Raw genomic sequence first — 20926 nt, 5'->3', positions numbered from 1 at the left:
GCAGCACAAACACAATGCGAATGTGCTCTGGAATACGGTATGGACCATTAACAGGAGACACACACAGGATAGAGGATTAAAAGAGGATGAAACACTGATATAAGGGAGAGAGGATTAAAAGAGGATGAAACACTGACATGAGGGAGAGAGGATTAAAAGAGGATGAAACACTGATATAAAGGAGAGAGGATTAAAAGAGGATGAAACACTGACATGAGGGAGAGAGGATTAAAAGAGGATGAAACACTGACATGAGAGGATTAAAAGAGGATTAAAAGAGAAGTGAAAAACTGATATGAGGGAGAGAGGATTACAAGAGGATGAAACACTGACACGAGGGAGCGAGGATTAAAAGAGAATTATACAAGGGCATGCAAATTTCTCGATTCTGATTGGCTAAAACAGTCAAGTTACACATGGTTATTTGTCATAACTCCACGCTCGTGGTCCTAGAACCCGCCCACAACCGAATTACGATCAATCCGCCAGTCGTGGATTTAGAAGTGAAAGCAAGATGACGCACAATAACCTTACGAATGTATATGTTGATAGGGTCATAACGATTAAATCAAAACCGATTCTGTCACGGTGAATGTGTTAGTTATATTACATCATAGCTTACGCTCTGCGCTCTTAGTGGAACATATCCTATATCAGTCTAGATACTGAATACATTTCTCCACATGTACATGTACACACCCATCCGCCTGGCCACACCCCCATCCGCTCCTCTACATAAGCAGGGGTGTGGCCATACGAACAGCTCCTTCCTTATTTTCACCACCGACAAGTGTCTGTATACACCACTTGAGTTTAGTAACAAAAGTAGTTGGAAAGGAGCTACGTTGAAGAGAAGGAGCTGCGTTGACATTATATCTTTGTTTTCTCTCTCACTATTTTCGAGGAAATACAGCGATAATGTCTTCGCCACCGGAGTGTCTAGATTAGAAGATGATGATCATTCTGACTTCCACCGACGCTTCGTATTAGGGGCTCGCGTCGCTGAGCAATTCCCGCCGGCATTACCTCCGGCTCTGCAGTTGGACACTTTGCTTGGGAGGCGCTCTGCCGTGTGAGGGCTGACGGCCTCTCTGGGGCGGGTGATGTTTTTGCAACGCGGGCGCCAGGTGTCTTGGTTGTGGGGGGAACAACTACACAGCTTACGAAGGCCGGCTCCAGGCTGGTATCCTTTTTCGCTGCCACTTAGCGGCGTGGAGGGGGTTCTGGTTTGATGCCCACGTTAACATTAGCTCCTCATTGAGTAAGAGCTTTGTTTTCCTGGGACCGTGATTCCGAATCTGCAGTTCAATTCCCCGGGTCTCTGGACAAACGGATACCCACTGTCGCCGTGCTAGCCCCGATTTTCAAAGATGAAAAGCACCCGGTGCGAGGGAGGTGAGCTTGGTGTTTCATTATGAGAATATCTCCATACTCAAGTCGGCTATAGTCCGCGAGGGACTTGTTGCCGGCACCGCTATGGTAAACACCGTTCTGTAGTGGGACGTGTATTGCCTTCTTTTTCTCTTCTCTCTTCGGATGTGAAGAGGAGAAGACAGCGGCTGTCTGAAGTGTTGGCCTGTATTGCTTTTCTCACGTTGTACAGTCTTCAGTAGTAGCCGATTAGCTTGCTTCTGCGTTAGCTAGTGGTTAGCAATAGCCGGGTTGAGCTATCTGTTAGCCAGTTAGCTGTTTAGCTACGACGTTAGCTGCCCGTTTTCGCTCGGCTGGGAACGTTAGCTTGATGCTATCAGTTAGCCTAGAGTTAGCTGTTAGCTTGTGCTACAACCATTGGCATTAGCCGTGAGAATAGCAGGCCCTGGCACTCTGACTACGACATCATCTTTGACAGAAGATGTAGTCGGGCCTGCACCATGACCAGCTGCAGGAGGGGGGCGTCTCGCTCCGGCCATAGCTTCTTTTTGCCCCGCCAGCGAGAGGCCTTCGTCAGCGTGGAGACCTGTGTTGCGGCCTTTAGCCCTGCGTTCGTTTGTGCAGGTAAGGTGTCCATTGGACATTACCCCCCCTGCGTTCGTTTGTGCAGGTAAGGTGTCCATTGGACATTACCCCACTCTTCCTTCCTTCCCCTCCCGAATGGTTTGTTAATAACGATGTTTTTTTCCCCAGGCAAAACATATGTTACTTCACTACATTTGGAGATACGACATGTGCTGTGTGTGAATTGTCTTGGTCGCTTGTATAGCTTGGGTGGCGTTGGCCAAAGCTTGTGCTTTTCTCTCTACCTAGAAACAGCGTTGTTTTTTACGTGAGTAAAAATGAACTGGGTTTTTGTTGTATGATGAGAAGTTGTGTGTGTTCATGTAACGTTAGACAACGTGGCTGAGCCCACAACTGGCTGGGTTACGCTACAATGCTGTGCATAGTGGCATGTGATCGAGGGATGAGTCCCTCTCTCAGCTTGTGATGACAATAACAAGTGGCATCCTTTTTTTTTTTTTTTTTACACTTTACACATAAGCAGGGCTGTGCCTGTTCAAACAAGGTCTTCGGCTGTGCTGGCGTGCATGATGTAAAGCTTACTCTACACATTGGCGTCGTATCGGGGGTAAGGTGGTGAGGGGTGGGTTTTCCCCTGGGCCCCCCCCTCCCCTCAAACATGATTTTGTTTACAAGATGTGTGTTGATTCACTATGTTTTTGGGGATACGGTGTAACCCCTCAGCTTCTGCTGGGGTTGTGCTCTTGCTTAGAAAGGCAATTCTTTCTGAAAATAGTTTGGTCGCTGTCATGTGGACTTAGCAAGGCCTGTGACCAGCAGTGTTGGGCAAGTTACTTTTAAAAAGTAACTAGTTACAGTTACTAGTTACTTCTTCCAAAAAGTAACTAAATTACTTACTCCGTTACAAATTATAAAAGTAACTAGTTACTTCAGAAAGTAACTATTGCGTTACTTTCAAGTAATTTTTTTAATAAACAACATGCACAAATCTAAACTATTTTAATGTTGCTGTGGGACAAAGTGAGACTAGCCTCCAATCAAATGCCATGTATGTAGATATTATTATAATTAATATGTTTATATAGTGGATCATACAAATACAATAGATGTTTTGGAACTTTTGATATCATGTATTGCCCCTCGACAGGCCACAACTGGGCAACATTAAATTATGCTTGTTAAGCACTATACCAAAAATAAATAACAAATATATACTGATTGATTGAACATTTTAATTAACAGATTGCAGAATGGGTACAGTACAGTACAGTACAGCTCAATACACACAATTGTTAAGGGTTGGCAGACCAGAGAAAGAAGTTAGTCTTGTTTACATCAGGGTCCCCCATTTTCAATTCATGACATTTATGACATACACAACATACAGATATAAGAATCTAATCTAATCATCTAAACAAATCTAATCATGACATTTAAGACATGCATGACATACAGATATATATATCTCTGACTCTGAGCACCTGAAGACTGTGCTATTAAACCAGGAAGTGCAGCACTATGTCAGCAGAGTAGAGCCTCCACTACTGCAGTGCAACACACAACTAACACAAGACTAGACTAACACAACAAAAACGCTAATTTCAAATTCTGTCATTGAATGCTCTCGTGTGTTGTTCGTTGGATTCGTTTGGATTATTTGGCCACCAAAACAACTATCAAAACGTACACGGACCGCGGTCTCACGTTGAGTGGCTTGTGTTGTCGCGCTGTGTTTCAGACTCTGGATGAACCCGCCCACCTCTACCTTTGATTGGCTTACCATGGCATTGTACTCAACCTCAGCCAATCGCGCGCTGAGGTTGGCTGAGAAGGACTAACCTCGTTCCCAGCTTTATAGAATGCCTCTCGTCGCAGAGATCTTTTTGATGAAAAAAAAAGCTTCAATCATAAACAGTAACGCGCAGCATTTTTTGCCAGTAACGGTAACAGCGTTATTAAGATTGGATGAGTAATCCGTTAGATTACTCGTTACTGAAAAAACGAACGCCGTTAGTAACGCCGTTCTTTATAACGCCGTTCATCCCATCACTGGTGACCAGTACTTAATCAAGGACTTGTGTCTTCTCTCGTCATGAAAAACGGCGTTCCTCTTACAGTAGTGAGAGTGTACTTTTGCCCTTTTTTTGTTGTGATGGAGGGTTGTGTGTATCGTTTTCACGTTTAAGATCCACAACTGGGTTAGGTGTTGGCCTACAGAAGTTACATGTGTAAGCTCTTGTACCAGGGCCCTTGGCCCCTCTCTTGGTCTGTGTTTTTTCTTCTTTTAGGGCAGGGGTCTCAAGCTCAATTTACCTGGGGGCCGCTGGAGGTAGTCTGGGTGAGGCTGGGCCGCATCAAATATTCAACAAAAAAGGGTTTAAAGTATTAAAAAAAAAAAGTACAACTGATCCAATCTTCTCACAAACTCACTAAAACCTCACAAACACCAGCAACTGAGCATTCTCAGTGGTGTCAGTGGACTCATCCACAGCTATGGAAATGCACTGTGCATTTTTTTTTATTCTATCACAAAGCTGTTTAATCAAATCATCAGCCAGTATTTCAGTTATTCTGGTTGCTGTGCTATCTGAGGAGAATTTGCTTTTGTTTGCCTTCAAACATGGTCTCCATCACTTCAGTCATACATTCTTTTATTATTTATGCATCAGAGAATGGCTACTTGTTTTTAGCCAACACCCATGCCACTGAGTGAGGACTTCTTGGTTGCTTTCCATTTATTTTTGTGGTTCTTAGCACTGAATTTGAGGGAATGTTGCATCAAAATAACTGTTTTGTTTCGTAGTGGCGTTTCAAATATGCCACTCTTCACAAGAGCTACCGTTTCTTGGCATATTAGTCACATTGGTTTGGTGCTGGGAGGATGCACGCATATTTTTCAGTCCATTCATCTTTGAATTGCAGCGATTTTCACTGTCGACTTTTCTTTTACTGACCATCTTTAAACATGCCACATTTTTCTACTAGCTGCCTGCTGGCGAAACTAGGCTACTAGCTACATTTATCTCACGGAGATAAAACTGGGAACTAGGCTACTCGCTACAGTACCTGCAGATTAGACTACCTGTAGATGCGCTGTCAACTCGCTCTGACTGGGACCCGTTGAAAGAGACGACACGCATTCCATGAAGACCCGCCCTACTCCCCTAGTCGGTTTCTGATTCGCAGACTGTGGGTGGGGGGGGGGGGGGGGGGAATGCTGACGGGACGCTGAATGTGATTGGACCAGAGTAGACAGACACAGACAGTAGTGCAGCCGGACAGGAGATAGTGGAGAATTTCGAGGATGCCTGCCATACGCACTGGATATATTTTCCTTCCACTTGGTATCACTCCGGAATCACGTTTCAACCAAGTCACTAACATAACGTTGCTGTTATGAGCCTGCGCTATGGTAGCCTACAAGTGATCAAATAAATAAAACATCCAACTCACACAACGACGTGGCAAAAAGTTGCGCGTGGGCCGCACTAACACTAAACTTTGATGTCAAGTAGGGGGCCGCAAAATATCATCCAGCGGGCCACAATTGGCCCGCGGGCCGCAAGTTTGAGACCCCTGCTTAAGGGTAAAGGTGTAAAAATTCAGGTGGCAGGTTCACACATGAGCCTATGTGAAGCTGTTACCTTGAACAGGTATACATGCGCTAAATGTAGCACGCTATGACTGGTGTCATGGCTCTGCTTTGTCATTTCATCGTATCAGGGGTGAGGGGTCATGAGGGGGTGAACTGATAAACCCTCCCTCCCCTTTTTTCTGATTGGTCAGGGGGTTGGACCTCCTGTCCTTCGGGCTTCCTGTCACGCTGCTGGGTCAGTGGGTCACAGGGTAGGGAGGGGGGGGGGGGGGGGGGGGGGGGAGTTCCCTGGTCCCACGCCATATTTGGGCAGGTGGGTCACGGAATTCCCCCCACCATAGAGTACGTCACTAGGCGCGTTTCTATTGGTTGTGAGACTTCCGTGAGTTATTTTCAGGCTCCATGTTGTGGACCTCTGCTATTGTCAAGATGAGTTATGCGGTGCGTGAGAACTTAAAAAGAAGTTCTGCTCTGCGCTCTGTTGCATATGTCTTGAGCTTGGTCACGTAGCTCTATGTTACATATATCTTTTCAATTATTACTCACGTGGGAAGTCTCTCTGGGGGTTCCCTGTCTCCTCTCTTTTATACAGGGCAGGTTGACAGGGGTGTTTTCCCTCGGACGCGTCATATGGGACCCATATCTGTGTCTTGGCCAGCTTCCTGCCACTCTCCCAGGCGGCTTGGAGGGAACGTCTGAGTTCTTGTTAGAATTACCATTGATATGTTTTGGGTCTCGACGTGTACATAGTGCTGGCCCTGGGTGCTTCTGTGTGGAACCACGCATGGGCTTGCGCGCCTTGGTTGCTCATCATTGAAACAGCGTTTTTATGGGGCAACTAGGATGAAGTTTGTCTCTTCCGAGCGCCAGTGTACTAGGTTAGTCTCGATGAATTCTCGTTCATCTCTGGGGGGAGATAACGGAATAGATCAAAGCATTGGCGGAGGGGTCTTACACTATTGCTTTTGGGGTGGGCCACCGGGCGCAGTGCTTTTATGTTCTGACCGTCTTGGTGGCGCCCTCTGTGATGTTTTAGATCGACACATGTATCTGCCCCCCTCTTAGGACTGGGGATGGTGGCGTGATTAGGACACGGGACTGGTTCTGGTCGCGCCGGACCAGGTCAGTTAACCCGTTGTCCGCCGGGGCACAGATCTGCTGTTCTGGTACCCTGAAGGACTTGTTTTTTCGGGGGGAAATGCCGGGTTGGCCCGAGCGTTGCAGGGGTTGATGTTATGGAGGTTTCGTGGTTATGTTACTGCGTATTATCCTTCACTATTGCTTGGTCCATATTGTGTTGTACCTTGCGCTGTGCTAAAGGAGCCTGGTCTTTCTCCATTCTTTTTTCGCCCCTCTCTTCTCCTGCTTGGCGGGGCTGGGAGGGGGCTGTCGAGGTGGGTTTTTGTACCCCTCTGGCATCCCTGTATACGTCCCGGTCCGCCGGGCCCAGGTCCGGACTCGTTCTCGTCAACCTGTTGGCCTGGGTTAACCCCTTCTTGAGAACTGAAACACTTGTACTGCTGTATAGCCGGTGTATACCCGCAGTTGTGTTTTGGAGTTTTTTCTTGGGGGGGTTATAGGAACAACCGCCTCCTGTTAGGTGGTGATTGGTTTCCAGGTGTGTTGGTAGCGGAGTCGACTCTCGGGTTAGGCCGGGCTTGACCCAGTCTGCCTGCGAGTGTGCCCCCGCACCTTGTATGACGTCTGCCGTTCGTGTCAGCCTTCTCTGCCTCGGCCCCTCTAGAGGGTGTTTTTTTTTGTGGAGGCTGCGACATGGTGCACAGCATACCGTACGTCCCTTCCGCCGGGGTGCTGTTTTCAGCAGACCCCTTAGGCGCCTGTCTAGTCCGCAGTGCTCCAGGCTCAGGTCGAGTCCTTTTTACCTGTTGCCTGGATTGAGGGATCAACCTCTTTGGGGGTCGTCTCCCCGGTGCGCTGCCTGGTCCCGCTGTGGGGGTGTAGCCTCTTGAGTGCTTCAGGGCGGCGTGCTGTAGGGGGGAAGGGCCTGCTCTTGGATGGGCCCTGTCCGATACGCTGGCGATGTGGGGGGTGGTGTCACTAGTGACCGCCTGGTGGGGTCTCGATGCTGCGGCATCCTTGGCCTCACCGGGCCCCCTTTTTCAGGGGGGGTCCAGTCCCTTCCTGGGGCTGGGTCCTCCTTCGCGCTCCGCTGCTACGGCCTTGCCACGGGGTTGGGTTCTTGACCTTGACCCTATGATGTTAGGGGTTCTAACGTTTTTTTTCTTCCCGTTCGTTCCCTAGTGGCATGTGGTTTGCGCGCCTGTGTAGTCGTGGGTTCTTCTGTGGGAAGGTAAGTCCCACGGTCTGCTCACCCTGTGCGTTGAGTTGCTAAACCCTCTTCGCACAGTCGGATCCGATTCCCTCCCGTCCTCCACTAGGGGGGTCCGGGGGCTCGGGTCCTCCCTGGTTCTGATGGTTGTGGGGTGCCTCAGCGGGTACATTTGTCGAGCTTCCGCTCTGCTCAGCTCCTGTGTTCCACTAAGAGCGCAGAGCGTAAGCTATGACGTAATATAACATACGGTTATCCTATAACCATAGTTATATGAGTAATAGCGAGCGCTCTGCACTGGACTCACTGAGGACCCCGTGGTCTTCGCCTTCGGTGGTGAAAGACTTGGGAAGGAGCTGTTAATATGGCCACACCCCTGCTTATGTAGAGGACCGGATGGGGGTGTGGCCAAGCGGATGGGTGTGTACATGTACATGTGGAGAAATGTATTCAGTATCTAGACTGATATAGGATATGTTCCACTAAGAGCGCAGAGAGCTCGCTATTACTCATATAACTATGGTTATAGGATAACCGTATGTTTCTTACACAATGTTGGATTATGTAATTGGTGGGTCATGAGTCATTGTGGAACAAAATAAATATCGTGCGAATTGATTGATTGATTAATTGCAAATTCTATTACTGTCCGCCTTGTTTCCAACTGGTTAAGCTTGCTGAAGTCGCTCTCTTTCGAAGTTGGTTATGCTTAGAGTTTATCTTTAGAGCAGGGCGATGGACCACCAGCGCTGATTCCAAACTCTAAGCATAACCAACTTCGAAAGAGAGGGACTTCGAAAGACTTTGGCTGCCGGAGGTTAAATTCATAACCATGCATGAGTTGCCAGCTCTATTTGTCTATGGAGGAATTCCCCTTCTTTGCAGGGCTATAACTTTTTAAATCATATTGCTAGATTGCCATTATTAGGGCCCATTCAAAGTCCTATATGTATTGTTCAGGGTGAAGCAACGTTAAACTTTTTCATTCACATATTCATACTAAAGTATGGTCTAATGTATAAGTATGTTTTCATCTCTTTCTGCAGCTTTCTCCAGAACGTGATATATAGCCCCAAATGCATTATATTGATGATGCAATACAGTTTTATGGCAAACGGCGCGATATAAAAAATTCCAACTAGACTTACTTCTAGAAGTTACTACACGTCATCTGATGTTGACCGGATGGGCGAGGGGCCGTTTATAATTCCGTGGGCAGCGTTATACCAAGCATCTAATGTGGGTCAAATGTTGATCATAGCAGTTAGTATCGAAGACGGTAATTTTACACGCTAAAACTCACCCCAGTCTCCTCGCGCCGTTGGGCGATCAGCGTAGAGTAGAAATTTTACCATTATGGGATGTCGATTTACCCGGTCCATTTCCAGGTTGTATAATGGTATATACGTCCAAATCATGTTGTTTATCGAGTTATTGGCAATGGATCGATATGTATTGTGACGAGACAGAGTGCCGGGAGCCAAACAGAGTGCCCGGAAGTAAAATGGATGAACAGCAAATCGCCCATAGAACTTCCTGTTTAGCGATTGCGCCGATCGGCCACCAGATGGCGCTCCTGAACCGCCAGAGAGCTCAGTGGGTCCTCCTGGTGGATCTCAGGCCAGCGGAGGGGAAATATGAATCCGATCACAGATTTTTGAAATATTGATATCAAAGACGCTGTAAAGCGTCTTCGGCAACTTGAGCATGGCCGGGAAGGACGCTGAAAAGCGTCTCCCGGCACACAAAGTGTTAACCAGTTGGAAACAAGGCGGACAGTAATAAAATTAGCAATCTATCAATCAATCAATTAAATAATCCACGCTCACTTAAAACAGCGCACCTCCCAGCTGCTTCTATAGAAAGTAGGTTTAAAAATAATTATACAATGGCATGCAAATTTCTCGATTCTGATTGGCTGAAACAGTCAAGTTACACGTGGGTATTTGTAATAACCCCACGCTCTTGGTCCCAGGACCCGCCCACAACCGAATTACTATCACTCCGCCGTGCGAGTTTTTAGAAATGCAAGCAAGATGGAGGACAGTAAACATTACGAAAGGATATGGTGATAGGGTCATAAAGACTAAATGAAAAACTATTCTGTCACGGCGAATGTGTTAGTTTCTTAAACAATGTTGGATGATGTAATTGATGGGTCATGAGTCATTGTGGAACAAAATAAAAATCGCGCAAATTGATTGATTAATTGCAAAAAATAATATTATATATTTTTTTACCTACTTTCTATAGAAGCAGCTGGGAGGTGCGCTGTTTTAAGTGAGCGTGGATTATTGAATTGATTGATTGATTGATTGCTAATTTTATTACTGTCCGCCTTGTTTCCAACTGGTTAAGTTTAGGCACTCTTTCGGAGTCGCTCTCTTTCGAAGTTGGTTACGGTTAGAGTTTGTCTTTAGAGCAGGGCGATAGACCACCAGCCCTGATTCCAAACTCTAACCTTAACCAACTTCGAAAGAGAACGACTTCAAAAGAGTGCGTAAACTTAACCAGTTGGAAACAAGGCGGACAGTAATAAAATTAGCAATCAATCAATCAATTCAATAATCCATGCTCACTTAAAACAGCGCACCTGCCAGCTGCTTCTATAGAAAGTAGGGTTAAAAAATAAATAAAAATCCCCTCTCATAGGGCAAAGAACCCCCCCCCCTATATAGGGCAAAGAAAACTTTTTTTTATTTGTTTTACCTACTTTCTATAGAAGCATCTAAGAATGAAGTTCTATAGAAAGTAAGTTCAAAACAAAAGTCGGATGTGTTAGTTTGTTGGATGTCTAGTTGAAAGACAGTTGGATATGTTTTTTTTTAAGGATGTCTTAGTTGAAAAACAGTTGGATGTGTTAGTTTGTTGGATGTCTTAGTTGAGAGACAGTGAGAACAGTTGGATGCACTTCCGAGCTGCTTCCACATGGAGGCAACTTCTCTTTTTTTTTTTGGAAACTACTTTTTCTGCGGATTGTTTTTTCAATACATCTTCAATTAACACATCCAGCGCCAAAGACGCTGTCCAGCGTTATTGGCCGCCAGGATCGCTGTACAGCGTTTTTTTAGATCAATATTACATTTTTTCGCCATGGCATTCATAATTCATATACCCACCCCCGGTCCTGCAGCTGGACCTTAGATGTGACTGCAACGATGGCTCAATACCGCCGCCTGGTGGATGGTCGGGCGAGTTACACTCGCAGACAGGATGTGCCATCAGTGCATCGATGTGCGTTTCCTTGTTTGCAAACCATCTGATCAATATATCCACCCAACCTACATAAAGCAGTTACTGATGATCGGGGAATTATAAACGACCCCCCCCCCCCCCCCCCCCCCTCTCCTCCGCGCATGATGAGGCATAATGTATACCGATCATATACATTTGAGTTTTTTGGTGTAGCGTGTATGGGGGGGAAACGGCAATCGATAATCTATATAATGCGCTTGGGCCTATAACTAGCGTTTTTGGAATTACAGCAGAAAAGATTTAAAACATACTTATATTCTAGAAGGTATTAACACTATGATCGCCGATGACGTGTTTAGACGTCATTCCTAGCCATGCTCATTCTGCCGAAGACGCCGTAACTCGTCTTTGATATCAATATTTCAAAAATCTGTGATCGAAATCATATTTCCCCTCCGCAGCCCTGAGACCCACTGAAAAGCTCCACTCAACTCTCTAGCGGTTCAAGAGCGCCATCTGGTGGCCGATCGGCAGATCGCCAACCGGAAATCACCCTTTGAACCGGCAGGGCTCACTCCATATGTGGTCCGGGCACTCGCTAATGTTAGAGAGACTCCGTCTTCACACAGTGAACATCGATCGGTGGAAATAACTCGAAAAAACAACATGATTTGGACGTATATACTATTATACAACCTGGAAATAGATCGGGCATTTCTCCATCCCATAATAGAAAAAATTCTGTTCCACGCTCATCTGCCAGCGGCGCGAGGAAGTCAATGTTATTTTCTAATGTCTTATATACTAACTGATCTGATGAACATATGACCCACATTAGATGAATGGTATAACGTTGCCCATGGAATTATAAACGCCCCCTCGCCCATCCGGTCAACATCAGATGATATGTAGTAACTTCTAGAAGTACGTCCAGTTGACATTTTTGATCTCGCACAGATTCCTACCAAACTGTATTTGATCATCAATATAATGCATTTAGGGCTATAAATCACGTTCTGGAGAAAGCTGCAGAAAAAGATAAAAACATACTTATACTTTAGACCATATTTTAGTATGAATATGTGAATGAAAAAGTTTAACGTTGCTACACCATGAACAATACATATAGGACATTGAATGGGCCATAATAATGGCAATTTAGCAATAGAATTTAAAAAGTTATAGCCCTGCAAAGAAGGGGAACTTCTCCATAGACAAATAGAGCTGGCAAGGGATGGTAAATCATGAATTTTAACGATGGCGATCAAAGTGTTAACACAACAATGTATGAATGAAAAAGTATAACGTTCCCACAGCCTGAACGATAGATAATCGATGTTGAATGGGCCATACTAATGTCAATATAGCAATACAATTCAAAAAGTTATAGCCCTGCAAAAAAGGTAAACATCTCTGTTGTGAAGGATCAGATTAAACCGAATATGTATATTTATTTATATATATATATTTAATTGTATTTGTATATCGTTTGATATCCCCTGTATATTCCTTGTACAATATGCATTGAATATCCCCGTTTCTACTAAACAGCCCATAATAGTTTCATTCTACCATTGGACGAGAACCTGGGGCCAGGTTGCCATACCCCTAGGTCCAAGTTCAATCGTGCCGCCTAACATGTCGAGGCAACCCCCGGTTCCGCGCAGTAATATGTCGGGCGAAATACGAATGGTACTATTTGTTCATAGCGCATATATATATGGCGCCAGTAAAGTAGAACTTCCCTTTTAGTCCAGTTCTTTACCCTCCAACAGAGTGACAGACGCAAAAGCCTCCACACAACGCACGTGCGGTGTAGTAAGGCCTACTTGGCCCAGAATAGGCATTGAGATATCGTGTAGATTAATAGTTGAATGGTCATAGTTTGGCACCATACCGTCGAGTTGGACGTATTCTATTAAGCTAATAATAGTCTATTTATGTATGGTGCATCGTTCGGTTAGAGTTCTACAGTTATCAGTACCCCCATCGTTCCTGACGTTATCTGGACGCTTAACCAGGCTGGTCAGACCCCTAGTGGTGATTGCATCCGAGGAGCTCCGGGCCAAGAGCGACTGGACCTGTATATTGGATTACTCTACCCAGACGACGGCGAGCCTTCCACGGCTTGGATTATGCTTTGTGTGCTTTGATTATTCCATGGATAAAGGCCAACACTGCTGAGTGTTGGAATTACCCCCCGGAGAGGACTCCAGGTGAGACGGCGCTCTACACGTGAGGTCGCCTCACGTCTCTCCGTTGTGGACCGGCAGATACCGTTCCACAGAGGGTCCAGCTGTATTCGTCTGCAGTCCGAGGTTCTGTGGGCACCGTGTCCAAGACTTTGGATTCTCCCAAGACACCGTCGGCCAGATGGGATACCGCCAGCGGCTTCTCTAACCCCCCCCCTCCTACTGTCTTACAACCAGCGGGACCCCCCCCCCCCCTTAGTGTATCCAGCTATAATCATCTAAGTACCTTCGCTATCGTTTCCTAAATATTCCAGGTTGTATACTTACTCCCTGCGCAACCAGAGATTGGACATTCAATGTTGATTTACCTACGAATACTCATTTGCCATAAAAGTGCATATTCCATATTTCAAATCATAAATGTAATTAAGTGATCGTTGTATACACCCTTTGCTGTATTAAACCTTCGATTTGGTACATTTGTGTTGGTTCGTTTCATCAGGTGGGAAAGTGTTCATCATACTTATATCTTGTACTGGGTGGCCAGAAGTTAAAGTACATGAGGTAGTGGTATTAAATATCATATCTAACAATACAGTCAGGGAATTGTACCCCTCAGTTACAATTGGTCCTTCGAGCCGGATGGTAACTAGTGTAATATTAATATAGTGTTATTAATATCGAAATGGCCTATGATGAACACTCCACGAAACGATCCTCCTAACCTAGAACGCCCGCGGCGCAGACGACAGACACCTCAGTACTTAGAGGCTTACACTGTCAGTCAACTACCTAGCCTTCGACAAACGGTAAACGCGGTAAAAGTAGAAAGTAAAATTATGTCTGACCTTAACGACCAGGTTTCCCCGACCACAGAGGCCATAGTAGGTCCTAATGTAACTGACCAAGCCCACGGTGGGGACCAGGAGGGAATTGACATGCCTTTACCCCCCGCCACTACTCAAGAAGTAGTCCCCGAACAGCCCCGGGAGGAAGACAACCCTACAGAGAGAGAACTCTGCACGGAAGAAGAGGAGGAGAGCGCCGAGGAACTAGAGCTCCAGGACTCCCCAACGAGTACCCCCAGGAGCGGCTCACACAGGAGCGGCTCACCTCCACTACCACCTTCCCCCAACGAAGCGGAGAGGACACTACAACAGGCGTTCCTCGTCAGCCTGACAGCCTCTGCCGAGCGCGATCGTCTCCAAGCACAGATGCTTGGCGAGCGCGAACACCTCCAAGCGCAGCAACGGAGCGAAGAACAGCGCACACGTCTGGAGATGAGACGCTTCCAGATGGAAGAGAATATGGCAAGAGACCGGGCCGACGCCCAGCGCGCCGCTGCCGGTGCCCAAAGAGAAGCAGAGCGCGCCGCCGCCGACGCCCAGCGCGCCGCTGCCGGTGCCCAAAGAGAAGCAGAGCGCGCCGCCGCCGACGCCCAGCGCGCCGCTGCCGGTGCCCAAAGAGACGCAGAGCGCGACAGACTACAAGCGCAACTAATAGAGCAGCTGATCAAAAGGACAACTCCCTCTCCCTCCGCCAGGGGCTCAAGGAACTCGTCGAGACAACAGTCAAGAGCAGCGTCACCGCAACGAGCAAGCGACCCTGAACTTGACCAACAGACCGAGTCTAGACCCCCCGCAGACCCCCTTCCCATACCGGTCCAAGCGAGACCCAGCTACAAGGAAGGAGCGGCATACACTGCGGAGAAGCTAAATAAACGATTACAGGATCTGGAAGATTTGATAGAGGAAGAAGAGGGAGAAGAGGAGAACCAAGCCCGACGACAGCACAGTACTCCACCGGACCAGGAGGTCCCATACAGTCCAGGCTATACCCCCGCGGCGCTGCGCTACAGACCCCCGACTCTATTCACGGGTGAGCACGACGCACGACCAGCCCCGAGGAACAGTACCTGGACCAGCGGGCCATGGTACCCTGCCAGTACCAGCCCACAGCGAGGCGCAAGAGGGGACTCGCCCAGGAGGTCTCTCCCCCAACGCTCGCCGATGTATCAGCCATCCACGGCGTCATACAACGCCACGCCGTCATTCCCAGACTTCGCCTATGAGAGTCGAGCACAGTACACGGAGCTCCGGATGTGCTTAGAGACAATGATGGTGGATGTCGCTGATGAACGCCACAAGTATGCAATATTACTGAAGCACCTGAAAGTACCGCGAGCGCACAATATAGCGCTAGCCTATGCTACCTCCTCGACCCCATACACAGCGGCCCTTGCAGCGCTGGATCAGAGATATGGACGTATATGGGATTACGTAATCCAGGAGATAAGGCATATTGACCGCCTACCCCCAGCCACAGACAATCGCTCACTAGACGACCTGTCAATCAAAGTGCAGTCCCTGGTGGGGATGCTGGGAGCTCAACGGGAGAAGGGCAAGCATGAGCTATACGCCAACTCTAACGTTGAGAGGATTTTGGAGAAGCTGCCACCCGCAAGACAGGAGCGCTTTCGGCGGCAGAGGGACTACCGAGATCCCGACGGCCCCGAGCCATCCCTCCTTGATCTGGCCGACTTCCTGGCGAGAGAGGTCAGCAGTTTACGACTGGACACCTTCGGGCGGAGCACGCCAAGCTCCAGAGAGGGACCCAGGAGAATAAATGATGGAAGAAGATCGGTGACTGTCATGCACCAATCAGTCAGTACCGAGCAGTAGGAGTCACAGCACCCCCTCGAGAAAAGAGAAGTGGAAGATAGCGTGTCCCTACTGTGAGAAAGAACACTGGCTGTCACAATGCGACTCATTCACAAAGATGAATGCAGAAGAAGTAAGTCAATGGATAAAGTCCAACCGGCGCTGTTATCGATGTGCGCGGCCCCACATGGCAGCCGAATGCCGCCTAAAGAAAAGGTGCAGCCGGTGCGATGGAGCCCATCTAGATATACTACACGATAGTAACGGAAGACGGCCTATACCTGCACCACGGAGCGGCACCAAGGCAAGTGTCATGTACATTGACCCCGCCAGCAGCAACAGAGCTCAAGTGCTCTTAAAGGTAGTCCGTGTGACATTGAGCTACCAAGATAAAGTCATGGACACTTACGCCGTCCTTGATGACGGGTCAGAGAAGACCCTTCTGCTCGCCTCCGCTGCGACCCAGCTGGGACTGCGGGGGAGCAAGAACGAAATGACGATTCGGACAATAAGAAGAGATTTAAAGACGATAAAGGGCGAGAATGTCTCCTTCACCATCGCAGCCAACGGGCAGCCAGAGCGACGGTACAAGATCACAAATGCTTTCACCAGCCAAGAAATAGGACTGTCGCAGTACACCTACCCTGTCACCAAGTTGATGGATAAATATGTGCACCTGCGCCAATTACCTATCCCGCTCATAGACAGCGCTACCCCGACCCTGTTGATAGGCTCCGACCATGCAGAACTCATAGTCCCGATTGACCGGGTCCATACAGGCCCCCGAGGCTGTCCTGCAGCAGTCGAGACCCGCCTAGGATGGACATTACAAGGCCCCCTCGCTAAATCTCTCAACCGAACAGCAGCCACTAGCTGCTTCCACTCCAGAACGACAGAAGAAGACACCACTCTCCTGCAGCATGTCGAGAGGCTATGGACCCTAGAGACAATGCCCTTTAAGAACGAAAAGAAAGACATTCGCTCTAAAGAAGACATTTACGCCATCAACCTACTCGAGCAGGGGACAAAGAGAGTCACAGTCGGCGGAGTGATGAGATACGCAACTCCACTCCTGAGGCGAGAGGGAATGCCCACCTTTCACGCAAAGAAAGACGCCACGGAGCGCTATCTACTGAACACAGAGCGGCGCCTAGCCAAAGACCCCGCTCAAGAGAGTGTGTACCGAGCTGAGATTGAGAAGCTAATCACAGCGGGACACATAACAAAGATTGACATTAAAGAGGCCGATCAGACGACCGAATCATGGTACGTGCCGCATCACAAGGTCCATCACAATGGCAAGGATCGCATTGTGTTTAACTGCAGCTACCAGATCGGATCCCAAAATCTGAATAAAGAGCTCTTGCCCGGCCCCACACTCGGCCCCTCCCTACTAGGCGTGCTACTGCGCTTCCGCCAGGACAAGGTGGCTATAAGCGGGGATATCAAAGGGATGTTCTTGCAGGTGAGACTAGTAGAGGAGGACAAGCCTCTGCTACGGTTCCTATGGAGAGAGAAGATCGGAGATGAGAACCCATCTATCTACCAGTGGGAAGTACTCCCCTTCGGAACCACATGCAGCCCGTGCTGTGCTACATTTGCACTACAGAAACACGTCACAGAGGACCCAGCAGCAGATGAAGAGGTCCAACACAGTGTGAAGAACAGTTTCTACGTGGACAACTGTTTACAAAGCGTCTCGACTCAAGAAGAAGCCGAGGCTCTCCTAATCAAGTTACGCGCCTCCCTAATCAAAGGCGGCTTTGATCTCAGGCAGTGGGCCAGCAGCGACCCGCAAGTATTGCGCAGCCTCTCCTCCGCGGACAAGGCTGCCAGCAGCGAGACCTGGATGGCGACAATCCCAGGAGAAGCCCAAGAAATGACACTAGGATTAGTCTGGCGCTTCAAAACAGACTCGCTCCACTATAGACACAAACCCTTGGCTCCAGAGCAAGGAAGGTCGACGGCGATACCGACCACCAGACGGAGTGTGTACAGAACACTCGCCAGACAATATGACCCGTTGGGATGTATTCTACCTTACACCACCAGGGCAAAGATGATTGTACGAGCACTATGGGACAAGGACCAGGGCTGGGACGACCCAATACCCGCACACCTTGCCTCAACATGGAGAGAGTGGGAGACGGAACTCCGCTCACTCCCAGGTGTCAATATACGCCGCAGCTACTTCCCATCCACAGTGAGGCCAGAGACATGCGAGATTGAGCTACACGTCTTCAGCGACGCCTCCGAAGTAGCCTACGGATCGGTTGCCTATTTGCGTGCCCAAGAGATGGGAGGAAAGATACACACTGCTTTCATATTGGCCCGCTCAAGAATAGCCCCACGTAAGCAACAATCTATCCCACGTCTAGAGCTCTGCGCAGCCCTCGCAGGAGCGCATCTAGCCACGTTAATCCAACGTGAACTCACCATTCCGGTGCATAGAACAATCTTGTGGTCAGATTCCACGACAGTACTCACATGGATTAAGTCTGATTCATGCAGATACAAAGTCTTCGTGGGAGTCAGAGTCACCGAGATTCAAGAATTAACAGAAGAAGCAAGCTGGCGGTATGTGGACACCAAACACAACCCAGCTGAGGTCATAACCCGGGGAATGTCCCTGGATGACCTAACCCGTCGCAACATCTACAGTGACGGACCAGCATTCCTCAAGCTCCCGGAAGGAGATTGGCCTACGCCCACCCCGAGGGAAGCAAGTAACGAGGAGGCTGAGAACAAGAAGCCTATGTTCTGTGGACTGAGCACTGTCGCCTCCACAGACCCCAACATAGATGACTGCATTACCCTAGAGAGTGCGCAACAAAGAACATTCCTGCGGCACCACCCAGAGATTCAGTCCCCCACTGACATGTCAGCAGCTGACTACGAAGAAGCAGAGCTTCTTCTACTACAACGAGCCCAGAGAGACTCGTTCCCCGATGAGCTGGACTGTCTACAGGGAGGAAACCCCGTCCCATCAGACAGCAGACTGATTCACCTGGCACCAGAGAGTGACGCACATAATCTCATCAGAGTGGGTGGTCGCTTGCGGAGAGCCCCCGATCTACCAGATGACATTAAGCACCCGATCGTCTTGAACAGCCGACACAAGGTCACAGAGCTGATCATAAATAAATACGACGAGGATGTACACCACGCAGGAGCAGAGAGTCTTCGCGGAGATCAGACGTCGTTATTGGATATTGCAAGGGAGAGAAGCAGTACGGCGCTTCCAGCGAACCTGTCTAGACTGCCGTAAGTGGCGCGCGCAGCCCAGCATACCACGGATGGCTGACCTACCCCCCTGTCGCCTCCGAATCGGCGACAAGCCATTCCACTCAACAGGCATGGACTGCTTTGGCCCGTTGTATATAAAGAGAGGAAGAGGCACAGAGAAGCGGTGGGGTATTGTATTCAAATGCATGACCACCAGAGCGATACATATTGAGCTCCTTCCGACCATGAGCACAGACTCATTCCTTATGGCCTTCCGGAGATTCACATCACGGAAAGGAAAACCGTCTACATTGTTGTCTGATCACGGGACCAACTTCAAAGGCGGAGAAAGAGAGCTGAGAGAGAGCTTCCAAGCTATGGGCCCAGAACTTAAGACCCACCTCGCTCCAGCCCAGATTGACTTCCAGTTTAATCCCCCGAACGCACCCCACTTCGGTGGAACCTGGGAACGAGAAGTACGTTCTATAAAGACAGCCCTGTATGCCGTACTCGGAGCCCAGACTGTGGCGGAGGAAGTCCTAATGACAGTCCTCACGGAGATCGAGGGAGTATTGAACTCAAAGCCCCTCAGTTACGTCTCCAGTGATGTAGCAGATGTCGACCCAGTCACCCCCAACACACTCCTAATGGGGCGGCTGGACCCCGCGCTACCCCAGACAATGTACAGGCCTGAAGAAGCGAACGGCCGAAGAATGTGGAGGTACAGCCAAGTACTAGCTGACAAGTTTTGGAGCAGCTTCCTACTTCACTACCTACCGTCTCTACAGACCCGCCAGAAGTGGGTAAAAGAGAGAGACAATTTGACAGAAGGAACAGTCGTCATGATTATTGACCAGTCGCTACCCAGAGCTATGTGGCCGGCTGGCCGCGTAAGCAAAGTGATCACCGGTGCCGATGGCAAGGTCCGAGCAGCTGAAGTACTCGTCCAAGGGCGCACTTACACACGTCCCGTGGCGAGGCTAATAGAACTGCCCCGACTCCCAGATACTATCGATGATGACCATGACCCTATGACTTTGTGAGTTGACTGACCCTTACAGCGGACCTTGAGTGGAAGACAGTGCGGTTAATCTGTCTCTGCTTAGCTAATTAGGTGGGACTAATTAGGGGGCGGCTGTTGTGAAGGATCAGATTAAACCGAATATGTATATTTATTTATATATATATATTTAATTGTATTTGTATATCGTTTGATATCCCCTGTATATTCCTTGTACAATATGCATTGAATATCCCCGTTTCTACTAAACAGCCCATAATAGTTTCATTCTACCATTGGACGAGAACCTGGCGCCAGGTTGCCATACCCCTAGGTCCAAGTTCAATCGTGCCGCCTAACATGTCGAGGCAACCCCCGGTTCCGCGCAGTAATATGTCGGGCGAAATACGAATGGTACTATTTGTTCATAGCGCATATATATATGGCGCCAGTAAAGTAGAACTTCCCTTTTAGTCCAGTTCTTTACCCTCCAACAGAGTGACAGACGCAAAAGCCTCCCCACGACGCACGTGCGGTGTAGTAAGGCCTACTTGGCCCAGAATAGGCATTGAGATATCGTGTAGATTAATAGTTGAATGGTCATAGTTTGGCACCATACCGTCGAGTTGGACGTATTCTATTAAGCTAATAATAGTCTATTTATGTATGGTGCATCGTTCGGTTAGAGTTCTACAGTTATCAGTACCCCCATCGTTCCTGACGTTATCTGGACGCTTAACCAGGCTGGTCAGACCCCTAGTGGTGATTGCATCCGAGGAGCTCCGGGCCAAGAGCGACTGGACCTGTATATTG

The 20926-nt window shown here is 48.4% G+C and overlaps 1 protein-coding gene across 1 annotated transcript in view; it reads right to left on the bottom strand.

Moving 5' to 3' along the window:
• The window catches only part of gon4la (gon-4 like a), a 208609-nt gene that overhangs the window by 135491 nt on the left and 52192 nt on the right, over positions 1 to 20926 (bottom strand). The window lies entirely within an intron of this gene.

The sequence above is a fragment of the Notolepis coatsorum genome (genome assembly GCF_963971535.1).
Source record: "Notolepis coatsorum genome assembly, chromosome: 4".
NCBI classification, from domain to species: domain Eukaryota; kingdom Metazoa; phylum Chordata; class Actinopteri; order Aulopiformes; family Paralepididae; genus Notolepis; species Notolepis coatsorum.
This window is presented reverse-complemented; position numbering and strand designations above follow the sequence as displayed.